Genomic DNA, 13,878 nt, shown 5'->3' with positions numbered 1-13,878 from the left:
GTCTATAGGCACCTGTACCTCTTTGCTGATGGTAGTGATGAGGAGAGGGATTCTCCTACTAGTATGGACTAATTTAGGTTTAGTTGGTTTTCCTTAATAGGACATAATTGAAGAGTATAACATTATGAGAGGAATAGATAGGGTAGACTGCAGCAAGATTTTTTTCCTTACCAAAGGTGATTAAAACTAGCGAATACAGATTTAGGGAAAGATGTGAGAAATATCGAAGAGATTTGAGAGGGATTACTTTCATCCAGAGTGCAATGAGCACTTGGAGATAGTGGTGGAACTAGAGATGCTGACAAAATCTAAATTGATCATTTTAATCACCTAGGAATTAATAGGTTACATGGTAAATGGTAGAAGATTGCATTAATATGAATGACTGGATAATGAGTGTGTAACAGGCTGAAAGACCTATTTCCATGCTGTTCAATTTTCTGACATCCTTGCCTCTGGCTCAGATAAAATAATCTGAGGTTAGGACTATGTTTCCAATTTTCCGTATGACAAAGGAACCATTCAACTCATTGAGTCTACGTTGGCTCCCACAGCAATCCTAATCTCATTAGTTTTCACTGTTACAAACTCACACTACATTCCCATCAATTCTGCCACCCACCTGGCAACTTAAAGTGGCCAATTCTCTCAATTTGCACATCTTTAGAAAGTTGAAGGGAACTGAAAGAAATCATCCAGTCACAGGGAAAGAATGCAAGGTCCAAATGAACTGTACCAGAGTTCAGAATTGAACCTAGATTGCTGGAATCATGAAACAATAGATTCTGTAACCTGTGACTGCAGAATCATCTTTTGGTCGCCCTAAGTATTGAATTTTTTTCTCTCTATTGTTCAGTGAAGCTTTTTCCTCCACTTTTGTGCAATCAAGCTACTTGTAGTTCCATGTTCTTAACTCCAGTTTTATTCCTCTGAAGAACCACCACCCCCAAATTGTCCATATGGAGAAAATCTGACCGGAAGGGGTGAACTTGTTTTCTGTTGAACAGAAGAGGCTCTGGAGTGATCTGGTTGAAGTTTTTAAAATTAGTGTAGCTAGTAACTAATTAGTGTAACCAATTCTCTGCCACAGGAAACAGTTGAGGCCAGTTCATTGGCTATATTTAAGAGGAAGTTAGATACGGCCCTTGTGGCTAAAGGGATCAGGGGGTATGGAGAGAAAGCACGTACAGGGTTCTGAGTTGGATGATCAGCCATGATCATACTGAATGGCGGTGCAGGCTCGAAGGGCCGAATGACTTACTCCTGCACCTATTTTCTATGTTTCTATGTTTCTAGAATCCTTTTCCTCCCTACGATAGGTCAAGTAAAAGAAGAAGGCATAGGCTTAAACTGAAAGGAAGGAATCTTAAAGGTGATTTGAGGAAATGTATTTGAAATAGTGGTTGATAACTGCAACTCGTTTTCAGAGGAGGTGGCGGAATCAAGTACAATCTCTTTGTTTAAGAGACATTTAGACATGCATTTGCAAAGGAAAGGCATAGATGTGTGCAGACGTTGCAGGTAAATTAAACAGCAAAAAGTCCAGCATTAACACTTTGGACCAAAGGACACATCTCTGTGCTGTATGGCTCTGCACTTCTCTTATTGTTGGAAACTATTCACCACCCACCTTGCTGAATGCATTGCTCTCACACAGTTGAGCCAAAAGCCAATGCAATTCTCCCACAGAGCTCTATCTCCAAAGCCTCTCCCCCATCCCCCACCACATTAATAAAAGCCTGAACTCTCAAGACCACTGTTCTATCTGGATTAGTGTACAAACTTCTTTGTTGTTAACAAGGACAATCCTATGAATGACAATACTTCTAAAGGAGAGGATCAAAAATAAAAACAGCACAAACGGTAATAAAAATATACTTCTGCAGAAATGTTTTCTGTAGGGAGGAACTTCACAGAATAAAATTTTTCAAACAATGTGGCCCAATAAGTGAAATATGTTTTGATGTCATAAGCACAGTTGGAAACTTCATGGCAACTTGACTGTGCAACATTTTCACTCTGTACTTTACGACATGTTTCTCATTATTGGAATTCTCAAGTGTTTAGGGACTGATGTTTATTTCATCCAGTCGTATATGAAGACTTGAGCCATTTCTGGCAGGAGTAAAAGAATAAAAGATCACACAGTTCCCTCCCTGAATTATGAAGAATAAAGAAAGAACAGATGCTGCTAACACCACCAAAAAGTTCTTTGTTACTGATGTGTGGAGGAGGTGGAAAAATGTTTAATTTCTTTTGGGTCCCAGTTTCTAGTCTTGGCTTCCTTGATCATCTTTATAACTTCTCAGCTGCAATATATCCTCCATTTGACAATGTAAGGTAGCCAAAAATAACAAAGCTCTGCAAACTTTACTTATTTAGGATTTATAGGGTGGATTTTTGTGCTGGTGGCTGTTCAGCCTGGATGTGTATATTAAACACTTTGGCAAAGAACAGACCAGATACTGTGTTTCTGAGACTTGCACCTACTGACCTGCAGAATTAAAACTGGGATTGTGATGGGGGTCCTACTGGCACTAGTGATGTCCAGCACAGGCTTGTTCATCCCTCATTGCAGATTCGTATTGCACGTTGTGTGTTGTTTGGTATGAAAGATTACACAATTTCAGGCACAAAATGATGATGTAATTATTGGCTGACTCTAACATCTCGGTTCTGACAAAATGGTACCTTACGTCCATTGGAGGAAGGAGGCAATATGTTTGTTTGTAATATATCGTTCAAAAGATATCATCATTGTCAGGCCATCACTAACTTCAGGCCGCAGTAGGGTGTCAGTTTAAACTTCTGTGCTTATGCATCTGAATTTGGATACTGAAATCTTGCTTGTCTCATCACATGAAACAATTTATTTTTAAAGAAGGACCTTGCAATTAGAGATGAATAATTTAACAAATTAATATAAAAAATTCAATATTATTGATAAAATTGCTCAAGAATTATTTATACAAATATTGAAATTATGTTGAATGACAGGAAAAATAAGTATCAGAATTTCACTCTGTCTTATGAGCTAACTGATGAAAGAAGATAATCTCATACATAAAACACGATTAATTGAGGTAATGCTCTCTTGTTCTTCTTTTTACATAAATACTTTTCTCCTTAGATTTGTATGATCCTTGAATACTTTGCACAACATATTTTAATATTTAATGATTTTGTTTAGGGACTTTTTCTGACACCAACAATTAACAAAATTCTTCATTTTAAGAAAACATTTTTTTATCATGAAATGGAGAAAATATCTGTCATTTGGGCCAGCATGACAGCATAGTGGTATTACAGCGCTGAAGAACATAGTTTAATTCCAACTGCTGTCTGTAAGGAGTTTGCATGTTCTCCCTGTGAGTGCATGGTTTTCCCTTGGGTGCTCTGGTTTCCTCCCACATTCCAAAAAAGTACAGGTTAATAGGTTAATTGGACACATGTGTGTAACTGGGTAGCACCGGCTTGTTAGTCCGGAAAACCCATTACCATGCTGTGTTTCTATATTAAAAATTAATTAAAATTTAGACTTTTCTTTGCATGCTGACTATAAATAATTTACTTCTCACTTACTGCATACCAGTCATGTATTTTCCTCTCTAGGATTATCTCAGGTCCTTGAATATAAAAATGAAGAGAATGAAACTATCCAATATCTATACGAGAACATGGAATTAGAGCAAATTGGCAAGAGACTTTACACCCTCAGAATTATTTACTATGAAATTCTTAATAAGTGTAAGGATAGGAATTTATAAAAGGCCCAAAGCTAATGCCAAATTAATGGTGAGATTAAAACACAGAATTCATTCTGTGCACACAACACACAGACTTCAGGGGAAAGTAATGTTCCGGCTGAAAATAGTTATCTTACTGGAGAACGAGAATTCGTGGGTTTTCGAGCCCATGCAGCCCAGTGGGATGCTGTAAGGTGGAGATCTACACATGATCCATTTTTTTAGCTATTCGTATAGCATCTATATTGTTTCAGTATCAGGCACCAATCACTCTCTGGACAGTTATGACCAAATATTTGTTTGTCCTTTTTTGCAAGGATTTCAATCAATTCAGTTTCACCTGAGTATTAAGTAGACACTCATACTGCATAATTAAAATTACAATAAACTTCCGATTTATTTAATATAAATATACTTAAACTGCCAGTAATTAACTTTTAGTATCAGTTAGTGATATTAATTTGGGCATGGCTTGAAACCCCAAAGCTCCTGATTTAGAGGCAATTTAATTAAAGTCCCTCACTAACCAACCATGGTTAGTGTTTTGCAACCAATTGTGGCTAGCCTTTAAGTAGGAATCAAGCAAAAAAATCATGGAACAATTTGGAAACAGTATTATACCTTAAGAAAGTTTAGCTTGTGGTTAAACTCAAATATTTATCAATAGTTAATAATTGTGGTTCAGCAACAAACCAGTGCAAAAGTAATAGAGTTTTCAATAACAGCTTTCTTCAGTTGACAAAAATGTAATTGTAAGGCTGAAACATTGAATGGCTTCTCCTACACTAGTCATGCACTAAATCAATTTAATTATACCATTAGGGAATATCAGTAACACAGAATTTTAAATCTCTATGAAATTCATGTTGAGCAAACTAATTTATTTGACATTCATTCAACTTCTATTGATGTTCTGATATAGACTGATCTTTTCATGTGGAAAAGGAGAACCATTATCAGTATAAGGTATTCAGTGGAATATTTTTAAGGATTTTATCTTTGACATGCATAAGTAAATTGCTTTATTTAGCATTTATCATTGCTCCATAGTTCTGTTGTTTTCATAATTTTGATCTTCCACAATTATCCTTTGTGGCAGAGGATGTGCTCACAAGTTTCAAGGAAAATGTGATTTGACTAATATCTTATTTTGCTAAATATTGTGTTAATCCTCTAAAGCAGTGTCATAGATTCATGCAGAAATCCAAGAGGGCCTGAATGAAACTACCATGTGATAATGAAAGGTGTTCAATGGTCCAGAATTACAGGAAAGATATTGCCATAGACAGAAGATTGGCTGACTGGCAGAAGGCAAAGAGTGAGAATAAAGGGGTCTTATTCTGGTTGGCTACAGGTGACTGGTGATGTTCTTCAGGAGTCAGTGCTGGTCTGCTACTTCTCACATTATATGTTAATAATCTGAGTGATGATGTTCTTGTCTTTGTGGTCAAGTTTGCAGATGATATAAAATTAGGTAGACATTGCCAGAAGTTCTGTATTGTATTTCCATATGTTTTTCAGTATAACTGTCAGTAAGCTTAGGATTTCCACATTCACGTGCATAGCGGGTCATTCCTAAGTAGCTGCATTGCCAACTGTGTCCTGGAACTGGACTGCTCCAGTGTGCAAGTTCTGGTGATCTCTGATTACAAACTGAGAGGAGTCTGCTCAACTAACCAGAACCCAATTAGACCTGGCAAAAGTGATTATGGTTAAGTATTAAGTGTTTTAAAAAAAATCTTTTACAGCAGGTGTTTTTTTTTACCTTAAATGTAATAAATTTCAATTAATAATGTTTTTCTAGTTTAGGTATATTCTTAAATCTTCCTGGAAATCTGCGTGAAGTAACGTAGTCTGAATGACGGTAACAAGAGTGAGCAGCTTGGTATTGACTACAACATCCAGACCTTTTAATTCAGATAATAATTACTAAGCAAGAAGCTAAAAAATAAACTGAAGAACAAGAATCTTTATTGTCTCAGGGAAAGTCTTAAGCATTTAGAAAGTGGTTAATAATATTACCATATTATAAAACAAATATTCACAACAAGTATCTTCATGTATGTAATATGAAATAAGGTTATCTATGTACAGGAACTTTCATTCTTTCTTTGTCTATTACTGCCTAGCTAATGCAGTGAGAAGATGTCCAGGGTCCATGGAATTTGGGGAGAATGTTATTCCTTTGTTTAAGAAAGGGCCCAGAGATAACTCTGTGAACTATAGATCAGTGAGTCTTACTTCAATGGGATGAAAATAATTGGAGAGGATTCTTAGAGACGGGGTTATAAGCGTAGTCTGGCGAGAGAGGCAGGGCATGCCTCACATGCCTGGTTGAATTATTTGAGGATGTGACAAAGTACATTGATGAAGGTGGAGCAGTAGATGTGGTGTGTATGGATTTTAGTAAACTGTAGGCTTATTGTGAAAGTCAGGTAGCATGATATTCAGGGAAACATGGCTGTATGGACCAGAATTGGCTTGTCCAAAGAAGGTAGTGGGCTGTTGAAGATGGAGCATAATCTGTCTGGATGTCCATGACCTGTGGCGTTGAGACAAAGGTTGGTGGAGTTGTTGTTAGTGTAGGAGGTTGTCTAAGGTTACATCAGGACATTGACAGGCTGCAGAGCTGGGCTGAGAACTGACAGATGGAGTTCAATCTGGAGAAGTGTGAAGTCATTCTCTTTAAAAGTAAGTGGTATTATTCTCAGTAATACAAAGAAACAGATGGATCTTAGTGGTCCATGTCCATAGATCCCTCAAAGTTGCAAGTTAATAGGGTGGTTAAGAAGGCATATGGTATATTGGCATTCATTAATTGGCTGATTGAGTTCAAGAGCTGCAAGGTAATGTTGCAGCTCGACAAAACCGTGGTTAAACCACACTGGGAATATTGTGTCCAGGTCTGGTTGTTCCACTATAAGAAGGATATTGTAGTTTCAGAGGGGGTGCAGATGGGATTTACCAGGATGGTGCCTGGATTAGAGAGCAAGTTTTATGAGGATAAGTTGAATGAGCTATGGCTTTTCTCTTTAGAGGCAACTTGATAAAAGTGTAACAGATGATAAGAGGCAGTGATTGAGTGGACAGCCAGAGACTTTTTTATAGGGTGGAAGTGGATAATAGTAGGGGGCATGTTTTTAAGCTGATGAGGGGCAAGAATAGGAGGAGTGCCAGAGGTACAATGTGTTTTTTATTACACAGAGTGGTGAGTACAAGGAACACACAGGCAGGGGTCGTTGCAGAGGTAGGTTCATTAGGGGCAATAAAAAATTCTTTGATGGGTACATGGACAATAGAGAAATGGAGGACTATGTTGTAGGGAAGGATTATATTGATCTTAGAGTAGGTTTAAAGGTTGGGACAACATTGTAGGCCAAAGGAATTGTTTTATGCTGTAGTGGATAACGTTAATTCAGATTCAGTCTTTCCACAGATCTGCTAATAGCACTCTCTGACAATTTTATAGATACTTTTATTGAAGTGAAGTAAACCATATTTTTACATACAGATACACATCAGAAAAGAAAAACAAGCAAACAAAAAACAGAAAAAAAATACTCCCTCCCTACGCCCCCCCATGCCCACAGCCCTGGTATGGTAAAAGTTTCTTCCTCTGTACAGCGGAGACACTGATGTGCAATGGAGAGTGGTCGAGCTGCACCTTCCTGAAATACACAATCATCTCTTTCGTCTTGTCCACACTGACACTGAGGTTGTTGTTCTCACAGCATTTCACAAACCTCTCTTCCTCTTCTCTGTATACCGACTCATTGCTACAGATGATGACTATCAGTTGGCAGTGCGGTCGTAAGACAGCATCCAGCTGCATGGACAGCAGAGGCCTGAGCGCTAAGCCCTGGGAAGCTGCAGTGCTCAGTGAGACAGGGCCTGACATGTTGTTGCTAACGCAGACTGACTGAGGTTTTTCAGTCGTGAAGTCCAAGATCCAGTTACAGAGAGGGGTTATTTGACAGATTGCATATTTTCTCCCTCTCTGCCTACCCTCGTTAATCTATCAATGAGATAGCTTCATAAGCAGTGTATCATTGGCTTCACTTGGATACACATTGTCCTATTCATCCCTCCAAATCCTCTCTGCAACCTTAAACTAACTTATTTCTCACGTTTTCAACACTATTGAAGGCTCTTTGACCTGAAAGATCAACTATGTTTCTCCTATCATAGATGCTGCCTGGCCTTTTGAGTATTTCCCACGTTATTTTGTTTTGAGTTTGGATTTTAAGCATCTGTTTTCAGATTTTCAAATGCAAAATACATTCAGTGGCCACTTGATTAAGTACCTCCTGATCAGTCTGGTCACTCTCCACTGACCTCTCTCATTAACAATGCATTTTCACCCACCATTCACTGGATTTTTGTTTTTTTCACCATTCTCTGCAAAGTCTAGAAACTGATGGTATAAAAGTCCCAAGAGATCAGCATTTTCTGAGATACTCAAACCACCCATCTGGCACCAGCAATCATTCCACAGTCAAAGTCACTCAGATCACATTTCTTCTCCATTCAGATGTTTGCTCTGAAAACCAATTAAACATCTTGACTGTGCTTACCTGCTTCTAATGCATTGAGTTGCTGCCACATGATGAGCTGTTTGGGTATTTGATTTAACAAGCAGGTGCACAGGTTTACCTAATAAAGTGGCCACTGAGGGTAGTACTTCAATATCGACCCGACAGCTGATTGCTCAAAACTCAACATAGGCCATTTTCTCCAATAGAGTTTTATGGAATGCCAGGTTGTTATTTACCAGCGACTCACTGGACCTGTGGAATGTTTTGCCAATGTAAATGCTTTCATCAAACTGAATATGGACAGTAATGTTTTAGCCTTTACATTCATGTGACTGGTTTAGAGTCAAGGCAATCTTTATTTTTCCTGCTCAAAGCATTACACAAAATCAGCCATCAATTCAGGTGTCCTTACTGTACAATAGCACACTGAGATGAGTATCTGTAGTTCATTAGCCCCTCACAATTAGCGGAATACGTAGGAAAATATCTAACATTCATATCAGGGTATATAGATGAACAGTGGAGAAGTGGCTGAAATACAAATTTAAGTAAGTTGCAATTTGTTTTGTAATTTGATTTCATGTCTATCAATGTAATCCTAAGATTGATTTTTATCACCACCATCCCTACAAATATATTGACGAGTAATTAATTAATCAACTACAGCAAACAGAATAGATACCACAAGGAATTACCCAACAGCAATTATTATATTTAAAGTCACCTATATAAACCATTTTAAGAAAGGGTCTTACTTTTGATGTCCTATTGATGGACATGAAATGTCCATCAATGTCTATTATATTTTTAACTAATTAATATCAGGAGTAATTTGAATTTTTTTTCCTGATTTCTTTAATATTCTCCTCTGCTAAAATCAATAGCTGGTTCAACTGCATTGAATCAACTATGTGATGATAAATAGAATTTACTTCCACTGAGATGAATACTTACCTTAATACTTCAACTCCAGATAGCAAGTTGTGCTAAAAGAATGCCTTCCCTTCGATTCCAGACGACCAAATTTTAGCCACTTACCAAAGTTCAACGCATACCCAGGCCTGTTGGAGCGCTTGTTAGATATTTGCATATTAAATACAATTTCTGTCATCGTTTACTAGGAACAGATGCACAGCCATTTTAAATTACCCTCAGTTGCTGTAGACGTGTGAGACCTCAATTTGACATACAACCTGGCAGAGCTAGAAAGGGGGAAATTAAGGTCGATTTCACCATATGTGCAAATACCACGCTGCCGAATGTGTTATTTAGTCTGCTTTCAATCCAGGAACAATATATTTCTTAGAGTTAGATCTAAAGATAAGGCAACACTCCATTATTGACAACTATTGTTGCTCCCTGGCAGTTTTACTGTTGCAAAATTCATACACCTCAAGTCAGGTCAAAGTGACTTTTCATATTGTTATAGATTTGAAGAATTTTTTTAACTGGAGAGCACGTTGTTGGAAAGAAGGTAAAGAAAAAGAACATGTGTCAGAGGCCTGACAGGTAGATCTATTTATTTGTTTCTGATGTAAATTGTGTATTGTGAAATAACTAGTAAATGCCTTGAGTTTTGATACTGATCTTTTAATTCCTTTCATAATATATATTTCATTTTCTTCTGAAGGAGTTTCTGTGCCCCAACCCGCTATATTCTTATTTATTTGAAGATATGAAATAGGCTCTTTCCTCATTATAATTCTAACCATTATGAGTAAGTTACACATACACAATTGAAATTGTCCATGTGTGAGAATATAGCAAGGGTGTGGAAGCAAATACAAGTTCTAGGATACACTTGGCATGGTTAACCATGTCTAAATGTGATACATAATATTTTTATGAAAGCAGAGCTGTAGAAGCCTTGACCCTTTTGGACATTAAAAGAAATTGCTGAATTTTCTATGGATTTACAGAAATTCCCTTGAATTTTTGAAACTTATATTTTATTTCCAAGTTTTAGGAAATAACTAGTAAAGAGCAGCTCTTTAAAATGGCCCAGACAAGATATCTCCTTGTTTTTTTGCTGAATATTAGCTAAAGAACCTTGACAGTTATTTGGCGTTTGGAAAGTGAACCTGGACTTTGGGCTAACATTCTGTTTAAAGAGTTAACATGTCACTTAATGCCTTCTAATCTAGAGGTGAAAGTGCTGCCAATTGAGCTAATGTTTCTGCTGAGCATTTATCAAATGAGCAAAAACATGGTCAGTCGTGGAGGGGGAAAACAAGAACGGACTGAATTTCTTGTTTTTTAAAGAAATATAAGTTAGACATGTGTATTGAGGTCAATGTTAGCTTTTACGGGTATCATAATACAAATGAATTCACTCCTGTAACCTAAGCTGAACATTTTACCAACACTTACTAAAAAAAGTCAATGTTTGTTTTACTAGAAAGTTTGAGTATAAATTTGTGAATTCACAAGGTTACGATCAGTGGCCAAAACCTGTGCAAGCGTGATTCATAGATGATCGGTTTCAAGCACTCTAAATATAGTTCATCTAAAACATCTGTCAACAGTAAGTGAGTAATTTTGAAATATTCTCTCCCTATGTCACTACAATGGAGTCAAAGCAAAGAATTGTTGCACAGCTTGCAGATAAAAATACTCAATACGCAGATATATATTCCCTAATTGATTTGAGCCACACAGGTAAATCTTAGACCTTTTAATGAATATCATTTAGATGTCTAAGTTAATTCAACTAATGTTAAAGTGTGGTAAACAACAGACAGAGTTCACATTGTGGGGTCTAAAAACAGAATTCTGGCAACTTTCATCTCCAATCTGGATGTCATCACTTCTGCTATAGATTTCACAGACAAACAGAATAAGCTTGCAAATAGAACTGAATTAACAGTTTATCCCTGTCTCTAGCTCTTTCATGCAACAAATTTACTTCAGTTTCCTTACTTTTCTTGAATATAAAAATATTTATTTCAATAGCCACGATCGATTCCTGAAAGGATTACTCCTTCACTTGTGGGAGAGCTTTGAACAACTGGACATACTTACACAATAAGGGGCAAGTTATACAAAAATTAGATGTGAAGAAATTTCATCTTTGAGTTGTGAATATATTTAGGATTCTTAGAGACTGTTGGATGCTAGATCATAGAAATATACAGGATGGAGATACTTGGATGGTTATTGAATTGAGGACAATTGGAAAATGACATGAGAATTTAAGGCCAAATTAGGACAGATATGGTCATATTGAATAGCAGAACAGGCTTAGACAGTTGACCCCGGTTTCTGTTTTTGAGGCCTTGTGTTAAGAAGAACATAAAACTGAACATATACCTGAACCTCATCATGTATTCCATTTACCATCCTCACACTACCTTTGAAGTTATTCTTTGTTATCTTGACATGCTTGGACATTGATGTTATTTTCCCCCATTCCTGTATATTTTGACCATTTAAGAAGGTTTATACAGGTTTTAGAGATAGATATACAACAGGTGACAGAGAAGGAATGCCAGGGTCAGGGGTTGGCAGAGTTGCAGATGCACCCAGCCCTGAGACACCAGGCAGGGTAATTTGATTCCAAACAATTGGCTTATTGATCATTACAGAATGTCTCTCTGATGTTTCCTGCTCCCTCCCCTCTCCTGCTTCCTGCCCTTTTTCCCAACTATGATACCCCTCTACCTGCCCCCTTCCACAATAGAGATCCATATCAGAATCAGGTTTATCATCACTCGCATATGTCATGATTTTTTTTTCCGACAGCAATACAGTGCAATACTTGAAATTTCTACAGTAATGTGCAAAAGTATTAGGGACTATATATATATATATATATCAAATTCCAATAACCATTAGATTTTGTCTAGTTCAGCATTCTGAGTTTAGAATATGAATGATAGATAAAATGCTTGGTATTAAATAAATAGATGCAAAATTCATCGCCTTTAGCTTTTATTAAAATGATTGCGCAATGGATAGGACAGAAATGGACATATATTTTGAAAACTATTTGAAATAAAAATGTGTAAAAAGTGAAGCATAATGTTTCTACTTCAGGAAGAATCATTGAGGTGTTTCTTTACAACATATAAGGAAATACAGTATTGGTCAGTAAGTACCATTTGGTAGCCCTGCTAATGATACTTTCAGCCTCTTTCCAGGTGGCTGACAGTAGATAAGTGCATTGGTTCCATTGTGTGAAATAGATTGTGCTGCCCCAAGGTCTGTCTCTCATGGTTTGAAAGTTACTGTCGGTCTAGATGTGGCCTAGCATGTTATATTTTTTTGTGTATGCATTATGTTATTATTCTTTGTTTTTAAATATTAATACCAATGAGTGTAAAACCAACTATTGCTTAGTTAAACTCCTTCCATAAGAACTGACTGAAGTACATCAGGAACTTAAGATTGAAATTAATCAGCTAAACCAGCCCACCATGATGTCATTTGTGTAAAGAAACATGCTACCTTCCCCAGCCCCAAGTAAGTACACATAACAGAGCCTGGCTTGGAACTAAATATTCTTGGCTCAATATCAAGAGAGACACACAGGGGGAAAGGGGACTGGGTGCAAGCCTATTAATTATGTTAAGAGACTTTTAAAACAGAAGGTCCTTGGATAAATTCTGTCTGATTGAAGATAGAAAACAGTATGCATTTTAATTCAAAATAGGGAGTGCATTTTTAAGGTACTAAACAGTAAAAAAAGAGTTTTAATACTGTTGGAATTTTAACTGCCATCAAATGAAATAGTATACAGCAAAATGAGATGTGGTTCCTAGGTAACATCACTGTTTCCCTAACAGGATCCTGCAGAACAAGTAAGTTATTGTCTTAGTTCTCATTCTGGGTGATAGATCAGGCGTGATGTGGAACCTGATGGCAGAAATGTCTTTATGAAGCAGTGACTAGACCTAATTACATTGAAAGGGGAAATTAATGAAAAGAGTCAGTCAATTAAGAAGACCCAGTGAAAAGATAAGAGAACCAAGATGCTGTTTTGGAGTATAGTCACTGTTGGAATGCAGTGGCCATTTTTTTCTTGTAAGGTCTTACGAAACCCCAAGACAAGAAAATTATTTCCAATGGTTTAAAATTTCTTGATTTAGCCCTTTCTCTGTGCTCACTCCCCAGATTTTCTCCACTCATGCATTTCTGCAGCACTGCTGTCTAATCAATGTCAAGAATTAGTTGTCAGAGCCATTGCGAAAGGAGAACCACACCTCAGACAGCTTATCATTAGGCCCACTCCATTAAGATCCAGGTGGATCTCTGCTATCAATGGCTATTCAGTATATTTTATTGCATTTATTGATCAGGGATAGTTGAAAATTATTTCAATGAAATTAAATAAATAAAATATACTACTTAGTACTTCGCTTCGGCGTGACATCAGCATTGAACCCTGGAGAGAAGGTTCCCAAGTTCGAATCCAGTCAGGCCGCTCCTGGACACGCTTTCCATCCATGCTGGGTTGAGTATCGAGCTCGCAACTGGGCTTTGTAAAAAAAAATTGTGCTGTGAGAAGGATGTGGGGACCACTCACAGAATCTTTCCTCCAAGACAACCATTTGAAAAAATAAGTGGTCACCGAGGCTCTGGCAGAGTATGGCACATAA

At 37.2% G+C, this 13,878-nt stretch overlaps 1 long non-coding RNA gene across 2 annotated transcripts in view; it reads left to right on the top strand.

The window, feature by feature from the left end:
- The window catches only part of LOC132404680 (uncharacterized), a 60,355-nt gene that overhangs the window by 9,228 nt on the left and 37,249 nt on the right, over window positions 1–13,878 (top strand). The window contains exon 1 of one of the 2 annotated variants that reach the window (XR_009515642.1): window positions 10,737–10,805. The exons of the other annotated variant lie outside the window; for it this stretch is intronic. This is a non-coding gene — a long non-coding RNA (uncharacterized LOC132404680). Of the gene's footprint in view, window positions 1–10,736; window positions 10,806–13,878 lie in introns of those variants that run through there. 2 annotated transcript variants of the gene reach the window in all.

Source organism: Hypanus sabinus, chromosome 2 (assembly GCF_030144855.1).
Source record: "Hypanus sabinus isolate sHypSab1 chromosome 2, sHypSab1.hap1, whole genome shotgun sequence".
NCBI classification, from domain to species: domain Eukaryota; kingdom Metazoa; phylum Chordata; class Chondrichthyes; order Myliobatiformes; family Dasyatidae; genus Hypanus; species Hypanus sabinus.
The sequence above is the reverse complement of the archived record's forward strand: the minus strand, read 5'-3'. Positions and strand labels throughout refer to the sequence as shown.